A 15,549-nucleotide genomic window follows, 5' to 3' on the forward strand; every position below is an offset into this window, starting at 1 on the left:
CTTGTCTAATATCATAACAATTAGGATATACTTCTCCATCCCTAAAAACGTGAATTATAGACAGATTTATCGCAAGTTATAAATCACAAACTCTAACCGAGTTTTCAGCAAAATTGAGTAATATCGAACGGTCAATAATATACCCTCTCGATTTACTCCAAACGAGACCCATCGGGCCTCCGGCGAGCCTAATGGTAACGTTACCCTCACCGTGAACAAGCCGATTCTATAAATTGCTCCATAGGAAATGTGGTTGAAACAAAGAAAGCTCACGTGCTATTATACCAATTTGTTTCGTGCTCAAGTTGAAATGTGGGCGGTTTATTAAGGTTTTGCTTATTTTCCAGACACGTTTAATGAGTTAGGTAACTAACTGATGGACCGTTGTAACTTTTTATGAAATATTATTATTATTATTGGAGTTCAAATTTGCGCAGTGAGATTAAACTAGAGATATTATGAGAACGATTATTTTGCATTTTTATATTAACATTGCGCGTTAAATAATTTTAAGAAGTTTGAAGCATCCTTTGCCTAATGGGTAAGACGCCCGATGTACGTAATCATACACACAATTTCTACAAAGTAAGAAGCGGTAGTATTCTTTGCTTTATATATTTTACCATAGCTCATCCACAATTGAGACTTCGATCTTATGATACAAGGAATAACGGAGATGTTCGCATTCCGATGTCTGTTCATTAACAATTTAATCACGCATCGCATCCAACAAGCACAAGAAACGTGAGAAACAAACACCTAGTCGCAGCAAATCACGGCAGTTCATATAATCACTGAAATTGTATCGATAATACCCTTCGGACCTTCACCATTGTCCATCTTGACGGTTATGCTATTTTAAAAGCAATTACATGATTACTTGCTATTTTTTCACTTAGAGCCCATTCGCACGGACGCTTTTTAATAAAACATTCGATGCGCGTTATTTTTTACTTGACGAGCCATTACTTCTAGAGCGGTTTTTTACGTTGCTATTTTTTTTAATTGTTTTTCGCCGCACTTCGAAATAAATCAGAGTGTAGAGCGTCAAATTCGTCTTCGCCTGTGCGATGTCTATCTCAGACTCAAGGTATATTTGCTGAGCATAGCAATTAATATTCAAATCTGATCTTATGTATAAAAATTTAGTTTTAATGGAAAAAAATCAAGAGCTCTACAGCCTTACCTTATCATATCGATCACCCACAAATATAATACATTATAGTTTCTAAATTAATTCATTATAAGGGCTTGATTTTTACTTGTAAAAAATCAAGAGTTACGCTATGACCACTTGTGAACACTCGCGCGAACAACGCCTTCGAGAATTTAGTCCATTCCTTCATTATCAATATATAAACATTCTCGTTCAGTTAATTTATTATGGGATGTGGTCAAACATGGGAATGCAAGTTTTATGTATTTTTCGATTTCTAAATACTTTCTCACGGCGCTTCCGTTGCATTTTGAGACTATTTTTATTTTTAGTTAATCATTCCATTAGTTGCACGTAAAGACAATATTATTTTTATTTTGAGATCAAAGACAGCAAAAGTGGGGAAAAAGTAAAAGAAGCATTAAATAGTCTACCTTAGGGTTATTTTTTAATCAACAGAAGTAATCATCGTAGCAACAACCAAGGTGTTCGTGTCCAGCACCAAGCAAAGGTCTTTAACACATAAAAATTCAATTAAACTCGGTAATATTTGAGGTCAACGTACGTAAGAGTTATTAGTTACACAAGGATAGTCGCGTATGGCCGTTGATGTGAGGCAAATCATAAATAAGCTTTAGAATTGTTTAAAAAAAAAAGAAACTAGTTACATTGAACCCCACGGATCGCTAACTCTGAAGGAACCAAGCGTCTCTGAGCAAGATAACGCGCATTGAAGTTAATGCACGGACGGTGTTACGCTATTATTACGCGAATATCGCAGGTCGTTTGTTTTCTCTTAAAAACAATAGTCCAATATCAAAATCTCACCAGTTCGCAAAGAAGTTTACATGTCGCGTACCTGAAACAATATTTTAAACCAATTAATATCCGAAACATTCGCATTTGAAGTTGACGATAGTGCAATTCTTAATATCTACAATGAAGAAGGACAGCGTTTGTACTTTCAAAATTTTGCTTTTAAAGTTCATCACGAAACGTTAACTCAATAGCTCAAATAAAATATAGTTTCTTAAGACGACCGACTTGTACGATTAGCCAACGACTTCTTTATGTAATTAGCATGGCTCTTGCAAAAAAATCTTCACGCAAAATCGGCTCTCGACCATCGATACGAAACAATGGAACCGTAATCAACCGAGATAACAGAAATAGATAAACTATTTACGAAACTGTCCCGATATCGATTCAAATTACAATCGTAATCGGCGGAGTAAATAAGCATACTGTTTTACAAACAAAGGCTTGTGTAAGCTCATTTAATAACTCGGAAGGATTGTAAACTCGATAAAGATTATATCGCTTCGTTTATTCTTCTTACTACGATTTTTTTTTTTATTGCCCTCGTAGGCAGACGAGCTTACGCCCCACCTGACGGTGAGTGGTTACCGTCGCCCATGGACTTCAGCAATGCCAGGGGCAGAGCCGAGCCGCTGCCTACCGCTAAGAATCTTCAAGTATCGATGAAAAGGCGTTTCGATTCTACTCCGGTGCTCGTTTTGATGTTCAGATGATAAGTCTATTTCGGTTAACGGGTACTTAAGCGAGGTCAGCGCACGACAAACACCGTAGACGGTCGTTCAAAGTTTATGGTGTTTTATCAAGGTACCGTTGAACCAAATCTGGCTTTACTGCTGTTGTGTATACAGATACATTTCCGTTACAATTACATCATCGCGCTTATTTTCCTGCGTTATACGATGCACACTGTATAACAGTATTCACGGCTGCCTTAAAAGCTCGTTACGTACGCCCCCCGAGTGTCTAAGAATAAACGCGCACCATTTTAAATTCCCAAAACGGAATGTTCACATTTCAATCATCGTTACAGGGAACGTCAATTAATAAGCAGTCGTCATTCCGGGGCGGGTCGTTCTTCTAAAAGGCTACATCGACCGAGCCCTTTGATGTCGTGCTCGAAATGATATAGTGTGAGCCGAGCGTTCTTTATCTCGGTCACCGATTGCCTGATTTATCGTCGAAATTTAATTCAAAACACGTTTTAGTACAATAAGATCTTCATCCTCATCTTTATATTACGAAATACGGTAAATTTAGATTCTTATAAAACTTAACACCATAACTAACGTGAAATTAAACAATTTTTCATTTTCATTATATTACATGTTTCGAATACTTGACTTACTTCGTAGTCGCAAACGGTACAATATATTAAAAAATACATGTGCACAATTCACACGTGGTAGAAGTGAAACCTTCCAAAATTAAAATACAATTATCCTAAACGTCTTAAGTATATGTAAAATTTTGTCATTAGTAAATAATTGTAAGGTAGCGCCCTCTGTGAATTGATATTTTAATTTCACGTATAATCCTAAATTAAAATTCACTACAAGAGCTTTCATACACACGTTAGTATTAAAAAATGTCACAGATGGCGCTATATTAAATAGTATGTATATTTCTGTCTCATTCTTTTGTATTTGTGTCTCTTACCTGTCGTTTTTTCCGTTGCATCCGGTTTGAAATCACAACGATTCTAAAGAAGTTTTCACTTCAAAATATTTTTTTTGTGATTAGATGAAAACCTTAAAGCGGTTCTAAGACGGGCGAAAACCGCAGAAAATTAATTATTATACTAGTGGTCGCGCAGTAGTCGAAATTCGACTATAATTAATTGAAATTAAAAGTTTGAACATTGTTATGGTTCTATTGTCAAAGACTATAGTCACAGATTTCACCAAGAAAGTTAAACAATATTAACTTATTCTCAATTTGACTACAGACTTTAAGCAATAACAAAAGTTTGACAATAAACAAAGAGTGTGTGTGTGTGTGTGTGTGTGTGTGTGTGTGTGTGTGTGTGTGTGTGTGTGTGTGTGTGTGTGTGTGTGTGTGTGTGTGTCAAATACATGGTAGTGTGTGTAATGTTTTCTTTATTGATTTAATGTATTTTTATGCATAATTTAAAAAAAATAGTAACATTCTGCACTCCTTCTCTATATTTTCTATAAGTGTGGGAAATTTCATACTCCTCCGTCCGCACAATTTTCGTAAAAAAGGGTACAAAGGTTTGGCTTCACGTATTAATATATAGATTAACTTTTTTTAAACGTGAAATGTACCACTTCATTATACGTATTCATTTGTAGGTGCTCTTCGTCGCTGTAATTGAATTTTGAAGGTAGAAACGCCGCGTCAATGCTTTCAACTGAGGCACAAGGGTCACGCGCTGCTAATTATCTCGGCAAACACAACTTTCGACAAAACTACTTCAAACAATACTAAGAAATTCCTTAGAACTGCCGTACCAGAAACCGTTCACACAACCATTGTATCGAAAATAATTATCTATAGGTACTCACTAATAAATAAAGCTGAAGAGTTTGTTTGTTTGAACGCGCTAATCTCAGGAACTACTGGTCCGATTTGAGAAATTCTTTCAGTGTTAGATAGCCCATTTATTGACAAAGGCTATAGGCTACAACGTCACGGTAAGACCAAGGCACAAGTGGAGCACCAATAAAGAATGTTTCTAAATATTTTCACTTTCTACGCAATTGAAGTGGAGGGTAAAGTTTAGCGTTATGCCAAAGTAACTATTCCACGCGGACGGAGTCGCGGGCAAAAGCTAGTCTTAATATATATATTTAATATAAAATTTATATTTCCCGTTTTATGGTTCGTGGTTTATTCGTTTACTGGTCGTTTAATACGATTGAGATGAAACTTTGTATAGTTGTCGAGACTAGCGACCCACTCTCGCTTCGCTTCGGAAACTGTAATTTATTATTGATTTCTCCACTATTTAATGGATGTTATTATGCATACAAACCTTTCTCTTCAATCACTCTATCTATTAAAAAAACCGCATCAAAATCCGTTGCGTACTTTTAAAGATTTAAGCATACATAGGGACAGACAGATATAGGGACAGAGAAAGCGACTTAGTTTTATACTATGTAGTGATTCCTGCACAAGAACGCAAGATAGATGAAACGCAACTAAAGTATTTTACATACTTACTCATAATCGCATAAAAGCAGTCCAAATTCAAGCAGTGAAAGAGAAAACAAAACAAGATTTAAATGCGAGACTATAAATAGTTTATGGGTAGCATCCTCGCCCGCATGGGTTACACTCATGCCATACCATGGTAATTCGGTTTCATCCAAGTTTTATTACCGCCCTATGATACAACAAATTAACTAATAGCTACATCTGGGTCGTTAATTCGGCTAATTCACAATCTGATTCACACCAGCCATTTGATATCGCTAATATAATTCGTTCAATTTGACTGTAATTACAGTCTGGTTCCACGGCAATTACTATCGTCGTCTCGACGGTATTGGTCCAAAGTCCGTCAAAGACAAAGCTCTATGTTATTGTTGTAGTCATAGGGTACCTCGCTGGTAGATAGGGCCCTGACAAGTTGTCTCCACTTCACCCTATCTTGCGCTTGCTCCCTTCTCATTCCGTTTTTCACAGTGCGTCGCCAATATTTACTAGTGGTAGGACGTCTTTTAAGTCCGCACGGGTAGGTACCACCACCCTGCCTATTTCTGCCGTAAATGCGTTTCGGTTTGAAGGGTGGGGCAGCAGTTATACTGTTAAAAGTGAGACCTTACAACTCATGTCTCAAGGTGGGTGGCGGCATTTACATTGTAGATGTCTATGGGCTCTGGTAATCACTTAAAATCAAGCGGGCCGTGAGCTCGTCCACCCGTCCAAGCAATAAATAAATAAATAAAAATGTACAGGGCGACCAGGTCTTCTCCTACCACACGGTTGCCAGTCAAACGCCATCGATGCTGCGTTGATTCCGCAGAGCCATAGTGTAAGTATAGGTATTACTAGCGACCCGCCCTCGCTTCGCTTCGGAAACATTAAAACACACTTGAAACTAAAAAAAAAAAAAAATATTAAAAAAAAGTATCCTATGTTCATCAGGGACAATGTCGGCATCTAATGGAAAAATAATTTTTCAAATCGGTCCAGTAGTTTCGGAGCCTATTCGAAACAAACAAACAAACAAATCTTTCCTCTTTATAATATTAGTATAAATTAATCTATACTAATATTACTAATATTATAAAGAGGAAAGATTTGTTTGTTAGATGTTAGATTAATCTATACTAATATTACTAATATTATAAAGAGGAAATATTTGTTTGTTTGTTTGTTTCGAATAGGCTCCGAAACTACTGGACCGATTTGAAAAATTCTTTTTCCGTTAGAAGCCGACATTGTCCCTGATGAACATAGGCTACTTTTATAAATTTTTTTTTTTTTTGTTTCATGTGTGTTTTAATGTTTCCGAAGCGAAGCGAGGGCGGGTCGCTAGTTAATCTATGATAATATTATAAAGCTGTAGAGTTTGTTTGTTTGAACGCGCTAATCTCAGGAACTATTGGGCCGATTTGAAAAATTCGTTAGGTGTTAGATACCCCGTTTATCGAGGAAGGCTATAGGCTACATAACATCACGCTAAGACCAATACAAGCGGAGCACCAATAAATAATGTTTTAAAATCGGGGTTTTAATCCCTTTTGAGAACTTCCACTGCGTGGGCTGCGGAAACGGTTAAGGTTTCGCTAAAGTAATGTATGAGATAATTATTTCCCTTTTAAAAGATCTAAAAAAGTCCGCCACAGCATATGTCTACATGTTATGTTTTTTATGCAAACCAAATTTGTTCTAAAATACAGCATTATTTGTGAACTATTCCACGCGGACGAAGTCGCGGCCAAAAGCTAGTACAAAATATTCCTATTCATTTCAATTCTACATAGCTGAACATTTGTTATCCTCAGTCTGTCCAATACACAAATAAACACGGTAATAAAGCCGTAACGTCCGCAGCGTGATAAATAAGTGTCCATCACATCGGATGTAGATGTCTGATGACCTCTATCTTATCGTGCCTAAACACCGCGATTACGAGGCGGTAATTGCTCTTAGTTCCGACAATCATCACCGCGTTACAATCAACAAGTGTCTTAATGTTAGTAATCATGTGGGCTCTCGTGAGCGGCCCATCAGTGGCGGCGCTTCCGTTAATGCCACATAACATAAATACATGGTGTAAAAACACATGTAAACACACAATGCGGTCACGACTAAGATTACGGTTATTCCATTCGTTTGTGAACAAGAAGGCCGCAGTGCTTGAAATTGTATTTGAACGTGACATCGTATTTCTGTCTCAGTAAGCAACCGCACACTTGAACCGATGTGCCATCAACTTTTCCATATTTTTTTTATTATATTTTATTTTTTTATTGCTTAGATGGGTAGACGAGCTCACAGATCACCTGGTGTTAGTTTTTTTTTTTTTTTTTTTATAACAGCTAAGAGGCAAACGAGCAAGACGGGTCATCTGATGGTAAGTGATTCACCGCCGCCCACGGTCACCAGCGACGCCAGTGCGTTGCCTACCCTTCAGGTAAGAATATGCTCTTTTCTTGAAAGTGGTTACTGGAGCCCATAAACATCTCTCTATTAAACGCATTCCGTACAAAATTAATTTTCGTATATAACACTAGAAATCGCAATTATGATTTATGTTACACGAAAGAAATCGTGTAGATCAATTAAGATCGTTGGTTACTTTGTGTGTGTGTTCATTCTGTTCGATATTTTTGAGAGAGTAATTGTTTTATATGCAGATTTTCTACTGCCCGATAAAACGAATGTTTAAGATAAATAAGTGATAAAGAAAACGTATCAATAAAGTAATTTAATTGTTACATTTTCATAAAAATTAGGGTAGATTTAGGGTAGGTTACATTCTTTTTAACTCGGTCGGATAACAGATATGCTGGTTCTAGTTTGAAGAGTATGAGTGAAGAGTCACTGAGTTTCTCGACGGATCTTCTTAGTGGGTCGCGTTTCCGATCCGGTGGTAGATTCCGCGAAGCACTAGCTAAGGTCAGTGTTAGCAACACTCCCGGTTTGAGCCCCGTGAGCTCACCTACTAGCTCGGTAATTCTAGAATAGTCCCTTGAGGCTACTAGAATAGCTAGGGAAAAAAATGAGTGAAGAAACAAATGTGATGAGAAGAGCTGTTATATACCTAGTCAGGTCATAAGTATTGTCACACAGTAATAACTTTTCTTTTAGAATGCTGGCCACAAAAAAGTTTATTGAATTCGAATTTCGAATTGTTCATGAAATTAAAAAATGTATACTTTTAGAATTTTACTCATTTTTAAATATGGAGTGGACGCTTAAAGAAGACCGTGTTGCAGTTATTGCGTTGCATCGTTGCGGTTACGGGCCAATTCAAATTTTTAACATACTGAAAAATTTGAATATAACCAAAAGATTCGTTTATCGTACCATCAAACGATACAATGAAGACTCTAGTGTAGATGACAGGTCAAGAAGTGGTCGCCCTCGGTCTGTTAGGACTCCAGCAGTGATAAAAGCTGTGAAGGCGCGAATTCAAAGAAATCCCAAACGTAAGCAGAAACTGTTGGCCCTTCAGATGGGGTTAAGCAGAACCACGGTGAAAAGGGTGTTAAATGAAGACTTCGGACATATCGAAGAAAAACAGGACATCGTTTGAATGCTCGTCTAATGGACCTGAGAATGAAGAGATGCCGCGCTTTGTTGAAGCGGTACGCGGGAAAAAAAAATCGGGCAATTCTTTTTTCGGATGAAAAAATTTTTACCGTAGAAGAGAGCTACAACAAACAAAATGATAAGGTGTACGTACACAGTAGTGAAGAAGCGAGCAACCGTATTCCGCGTGTCCAACGAGGTCATTTTCCATCCTCGCTCATGGTATGGTTGGGAGTTTCTTATTGGGGCTTAACAGAGGTACATTTTTGTGAGAAAGGTGTAAAAACAAATGCAGTTGTGTATCAAAATACAGTCCTGACGAACCTTGTGGAACCTGTTTCTCATACCATGTTCAATAACAGGCACTGGTTATTCCAACAAGATTCGGCGCCAGCTCATAGAGCGAAGAGTACACAAGACTGGCTGGCGGCGCGTGAAATCGACTTCATCCGGCACGAAGACTGGCCCTCCTCCAGTTCAGATTTGAATCCGTTAGATTACAAGATATGGCAACACTTGGAGGAAAAGGCGTGCTCAAAGCCTCATCCCAATCTGGAGTCACTCAAGACATCCTTGATTAAGGCAGCCGCCGATATTGACATGGACCTCGTTCGTGCTGCGATAGACGACTGGCCGGGCAGATTGAAGGCCTGTATTCAAAATCACGGAGGTAATTTTGAATAAACTTTAGTGTCATAAGAATCTATGTTTTGTTAAGTTCATTTTGGTATATGAATGGTTACATAATGAATAAACTTGTTTCAATTATTTTACATTAAACATGTGACAGAATTTATGACCTGACTAGGTATATATTAATACGTGAAGCAAAAACTTTGTATCCCTTTTTACGAAAATTGCGCGGACGGAGGAGTATGAAGATTTCCACACTTATAGAGAATATAGAGGAGAAGTGCACAATGCTAATACTTTTTTAATATAATGCATAAAAGATACATTCAATCAATAAAGAAAACATTACACACACTACGTACCATGTATTTGACGCACACACGCATGCATACTATTTTCAAGCTTTTGTTCTTGACGTCTGTTGTCAAATTGAGAATAGATTAAATATTATTTGTCTTTGTTAATATTTTTTATAGTGTAGTCTTGGCGAAATTTGTGATTATAGAAGTATAAAATACAATCATAATAGTGTACAAACTTACAATACCAATTAATTATAGTCGAATTTCGACTACTGCGGTACCTCTAGTACTATACAATTTTGAGACTTAGAGTTCATGTATCGAAAAGCGTAGCGACATTTACGTTGTGATGTAAACTCCAGTGACCAATTCCTATCCGGTAGACCGTGATCACTCGTATAAGCAATATAGTGTTATAAAAATCAAATCAAGTCTATATCGATATTGTTATATTCTCTCATCTGGTGTTGGAGCTCTTAATCTGGGACTAAGCAGTGATTCACACCGCATACATTTCAATGCGGCCACGATAAATTTTACGACTGAAGAACTTTTCGTCAAACCTTTTGTTAATAAAGTATTCAATTCGTATAAATTCTTGCATTGGTATTTTTAGCTTTCGCCGTCAAAGTGTATGGAGGCCTTAAACCTTTCTGTCAATCATACATTAATTAATAATGCCAGTATTAATAAATCTTCTTGAACATAATTACGTACAAATACCGTTAGCAATCAGTAAGTATTGTTATTTGCCACATTTATTAGCAAAATAAAGCTTACAGAAAACTCATACTGATAAGCTGAAATAGTGTAGGTACATTATGATTCTCACAAGTGACAGCCCTCAATCTGGCAATAAACATAATTGACATAATAAACATAAACTACATTTGAGATTCACAATCGTTTCTTAATGCAACGAATACAATAGCTAATAATAATATGAATACAATGTCGATAAATTAAACAGTTTTTTTTTAAGTCAAGGCCTTCATAATCAGACGATGCATTTACTTGTTGATCAAAAAGTTTCGAAGTCTTGTCATTCATGGAGTGATGTTAAATTGAGGTGAGCATCTAGTTAGGTATTGTATCGAAGCGACAGCTGATGACCCCGGTCAAGGCACCGGACGCTGCTATCTAGTTTAATGTGAGATCATCTGTCGTCACCCACTCTAAGTGGATCCTTGACTTGACCGAACTCGTAACGAAAAACGTTAACTCGACCGTAATTTTAATACAAACGATTTGTTCTCGGAAGAGATCATATCGGAGTTTGAAATACACGGTGAATTCAAAATGTACTCAATAATTTTTGTCGTCCCTTGATTCCAGTCGGAGTGCCCGTGTATTTGAAACAATCGTAAATCGACCTATACCGTTTTTTTTTAATTTAAATTAAATAACCAAACTGACAATTATCATAGACATTTGACGCTTAATAAGAAATACCTAGGTACGAGTGAAATTTTAGTTATTAAACTAGAAAGCGTGATTTTAAATAGGTGTATGTGTATACCAATGAAAAATACATTTTGGCAACACAAGACAATGAAACGCTGCTCGCGGAGATAGAATGCGTGAAAGTATATAGGTATTTTGTCTCACAAGAAAGTAAATGTAACAATGATACGTAAAATTTTGTGTTTCCTTACTTACGTAACGGTAATTACAAAGAAGGCATTATGAATGAAAAAAAAAACGAATAAGAGAGAGATATACATTTGGGATAGTTAGATAAACGGTACAAGCAAACAAACGGGTTCTGTCGTGTTAAAACTTGAAACAGATACTTGATACGTGAATTAAAGTTTCCGTCCATTTTTTTAATATAAATCTCCTAAAAAAAGAAATCATGTCACAACTTTAGAAATCTATAAAGACAAGTAGTCTCTATAACAAGAATTGGGATGTTTGAATTCAATAAATAGGTTACAACTGCTCAGTATGATCGCATCGAAACCCGAATACCGTTACGGTGTGAACATAGCAGCCCCTATGTAGCTGCCATCTCGCTTTGACAATAACCAACCCTCTATTCACGATCGTGGGATAATTAAATATTTATGTCGTAGCAAACAGTGCCACGAAAATACACTAATTTTATAGCCCCTCTATCAATTAATCTTAATTAAATAAAATATCTATTGTTTGACTTATTATGAATTCACACGGTTTGTGATTGCTTCCTTGACTGTACAAAAACTGTGTTGTATCAGTTGGCATATTAAAAAAAATTTAAATTAAGCAGGTTATAGTAAACGAAACTATTGAATTGTGAGCCTTTTTCTTACGTACCTTTAAAAATGACAATATCCTGAAGCGTTCAAAACATCCATGAAAATATAAGAACACTGGCACAAAACTGAATATAATTCTCCACAATGTGATCTGTTTATTCACCACAAACGATACAATAAATCAATAATCAATATAATTAGTACTAAAACGGACGAGAGTTTCAATTGAGAAATTCAAAAGTTATGACATATTTCTTTTATGTGAAACAAAGCACGAGATCGAAATTTTTTTTAAGCGAAACGACGTGCTATCCTTACGACAGCTCAACTCAGACTGCATCAGACGGTAGGAGAAGCGCGGTGCGGGGGGGTCACAGTAGGGGGCGCGCGTCAACCGCTAGAAAAGGCATCGAACCGGGGGCTTGTGTCACTACTGATATGATAACAAATGTATACAAAACTGACAGATCCTCGGTGAGATGAATATTTCTTTAAGTTTCACACCAATAAATCTATGTATTTATTCAAAAACCTATTTATTTTATCACGAAAAGTCACTGCCTATAAACGAACGAAACAGATGTCTATTGACAAAACGGCTTACGAAAATAAACAAGATGACTCTTTGGGTAAAGATACAGAGTGAATAATAAATCTTGTCGTGAAAGAGGGTTGACTTTGACCGTACGCGATGTTTATTGGGGATAGAAATTATAACGTTACGAAAGTTATACAGAAATAGTTTAATAAGTAGATCCTTTTATAACTACAGAATGTCTCAAGATCCGTACCACACATGCTTTAAATTTTGTAATTGAGATTATCCACATTCAGGAATCTATGTTAGATGAAATGGATTAATGCTACTTTATACTTATTCGTTGAGCCTCTACGATCAACATCACAAATATACAGGATATGTTTTTTTTTCACCTAATGTATTTTTTTATGTGTGCTTTAAAACATAACAAATGAAATTACTTTAAAGTAACTTTTTTTTTTTAAACAATCACGCCACGTTAACTGTTCTCGTGGTAAGTTCGTAAAGAACTTGTGTTACAGGTACCAGATAACGGAAATAAATGTAAGATTTTTATTATACATATACATATATTTAAGATACATCCATAACCCTGGAAAAGACATTTATATTTATCATACAAATATCCTCCCTTGGCGGACTTCGAACCCGAACATGAAGATATGTTGCATTTAAAATTCTTGTTGCCCTACCAAGGTGTTATTCGGTAGACTTTCGGGTCGAATATTAATGTTCGGTGCTTATATTTATGTATTTTAACGGTAGTGCAAGGTAGAAGGGAAAGTGGTCGACCGAAGAAGGTATGGATGGAGTGTGTGAATGACGATATGAGAGAGAGAGAGGAGTGAGTGTTGAGATGACGGCTGATAAAAGAGAATGGAATAGAAAAATTCGCTTTGCTGACCCCACCTTGTGGGATAAGGTGGAGACAAAGAAGAAGAAGCTTGTATTTATGCAGAGTTTTGCATAAATCGTCACTGCCGCGATTTAGGTTCTTGTTGGATTTTTCTATTCTGTGACAGCTACATCACTTCCCCGTGAGACTGTAGGTCCTGCCAATACCGAGATAACAGCACTATATGCGTAAAATTGATCGTTTAACCAATGATAAAGTTTTACTACTGACAATGGCTTGTATTGTAAGGTAGCAGGCGGTAGGCACACAGGTAGGTGCCTGCCTTGTTATGTCGCGATGAAGTCATATATTGAGAGTTTAGATAACCGTTATGCAACTCAAACTGGACTTTAACCTTGTGTTTTAGGGTGGCAATCGCGTTATCGTGCATATAGCCCTCCGCGATCACTAAAAGCTAGGAGATCCATTTCCCACTACTATCTTAGCCCGCTGAGTTTCTCGCCGGATCTTCCCAGTGGGTCGCGTTTCCGATCCGGTGATAGATTCCGCGAAGCACTGCGCTTGCTAGGGCCAGTGTTAGCAACACCTCCGAGCCCCGAGAGCTCACCTACACGCTAGGGTAACACTGAAATAACCGCTGAAGGCTATCAGTATAGGTAGAAAAAAAATACCATCTACACTTTAAGCGAATTAAAAATAAAATAGATTTTACAATAATTCGAGGTAAACTCCCTTTAGTCACAGAAAGTTACTGGCGTATTTTATCGTCTTTCTCTCTAGAGAGAATATTTAAATTATTTATTGTACTACAATTTCTAAATAGCTTAAACTATTCGATTTATTTATTTATTTTAAATGTACGTATGTTTATATTGTAGTATAGGTAATGAGCCTTAAAGTAAACTAACTTAACGAGTAATTAATGCCCGATCCCTTTTCGTCTAAGTTTAACATTAATCTTTACACTTAATAAGCCTACATTGGTGTTTTAGTATCGATCTACTTACTCAGGGATTGAAATTTAGTTCCTTAGAGGAATCTGTTGTCGTAAATGTATCACTAATAATTAAGCAACAATTTTTTTTGAGGGATTCATTTTTATTACACAAATTTTATTAAAAATTATATAGGTATAAAATATATAGGTAGCAAAAACTTAGGATGAAGACTTAAATAAGATTTGATAAGTTCTATTTTAGTAATTTATTTCTGTTTAACTTAGAGGATTTCTTGCATTGCAATTAATACTGACTACTTAAAGAAATATTAATGAATTCATGTAACCAACAACAACTATGCTTTTTACAAAATGTTTCATTTAAGAAAACTTCAATAACTTTAGTAGCTATTGGTCGAAGAGCCGGTAAATTGCTCAATGATGCTTCTGTCTAATTTTATTGACCTAAATTAAAGAGCAAAGAACAAAATACGCACCGTCTGACTGGCATCTTCACATTCAATATTAATATCATCATCAGCTTTTTTTATTTTATTGCTTAGATGGGTGGACGAGCTCACAGCCCACCTGGTGTTAAGTTGTTACTGGAGCCCATGGACATCTATAACGTAAATGCGCCACCCACATTGAGATATAAGTTCTAAGATCTCAGTATAGTTACAACGGCTGCCCCACCCTTCAAACCGAAACGCATAACTGCTTCACGGCAGAAAAAGGCAGGGCGGTGGTACCTACCCGCGCGGACTCACAAGAGGTCCTACCACCAGTAAATAAGCTACCTCGCTGTCGTCTAAAGTTTTCCCTACAGTAACAAAGCTCGCGAAATAATTACTCAAGTTAAAATTAAATCAAATCGAACATAAAAACTTTATGATTTAAAAAAGAAAAGCCAAAGAAACAATAACCAAAGAGTGTAACAGAGCTGAACTAATTAACGGTGAAAATTTTAAAATAAAACATAAACGACAGTGTAAATCATTCAACGACATTGACTCACTCGTAAGTCACTTGGTCGAGTAGGATATCTGACGCAGACGGTACCGAAACGATCATAATTAAGTCACGATACAAGATTATACTGCGCTATAGCTTAATATGATCCCGCTTTATCTGAGCTTTTATCATTTCATTAAGAAGTATTAAGTTTGATGACATGATAGTTCAACATCGTCAAATCACAAAAGAATGTAACACAACAACAAATTTAAAAAATTGGTCACAGCTAAGGAAGTAACAACGTTTAATAGATCTTAAAATATACTAGAGGTCACGCAGTAGTCGAAATTCGACTATAATTAATTGGAATTGTAAATTT

At 36.4% G+C, this 15,549-nt stretch overlaps 1 protein-coding gene across 3 annotated transcripts in view; it reads right to left on the reverse strand.

The window, feature by feature from the left end:
- The window catches only part of Src64B (Tyrosine-protein kinase Src64B), an 88,994-nt gene that overhangs the window by 48,784 nt on the left and 24,661 nt on the right, over nucleotides 1-15,549 (reverse strand). The window contains exons 1-2 of one of the 3 annotated variants that reach the window (XM_089731098.1): nucleotides 11,938-12,059; nucleotides 1,985-2,015 (exon numbers count right to left, since the gene is read on the reverse strand). The gene's annotated coding sequence lies outside the window, so the exon portion shown is untranslated. Of the gene's footprint in view, nucleotides 1-1,984; nucleotides 2,016-11,937; nucleotides 12,218-15,549 lie in introns of those variants that run through there. The other 2 variants (XM_089731097.1, XM_028174750.2) reach the window with 2 other exon arrangements.

Source organism: Bombyx mandarina, chromosome 11, assembly GCF_030267445.1.
Source record: "Bombyx mandarina strain Sakado chromosome 11, ASM3026744v2".
NCBI classification, from domain to species: Eukaryota; Metazoa; Arthropoda; class Insecta; order Lepidoptera; family Bombycidae; genus Bombyx; species Bombyx mandarina.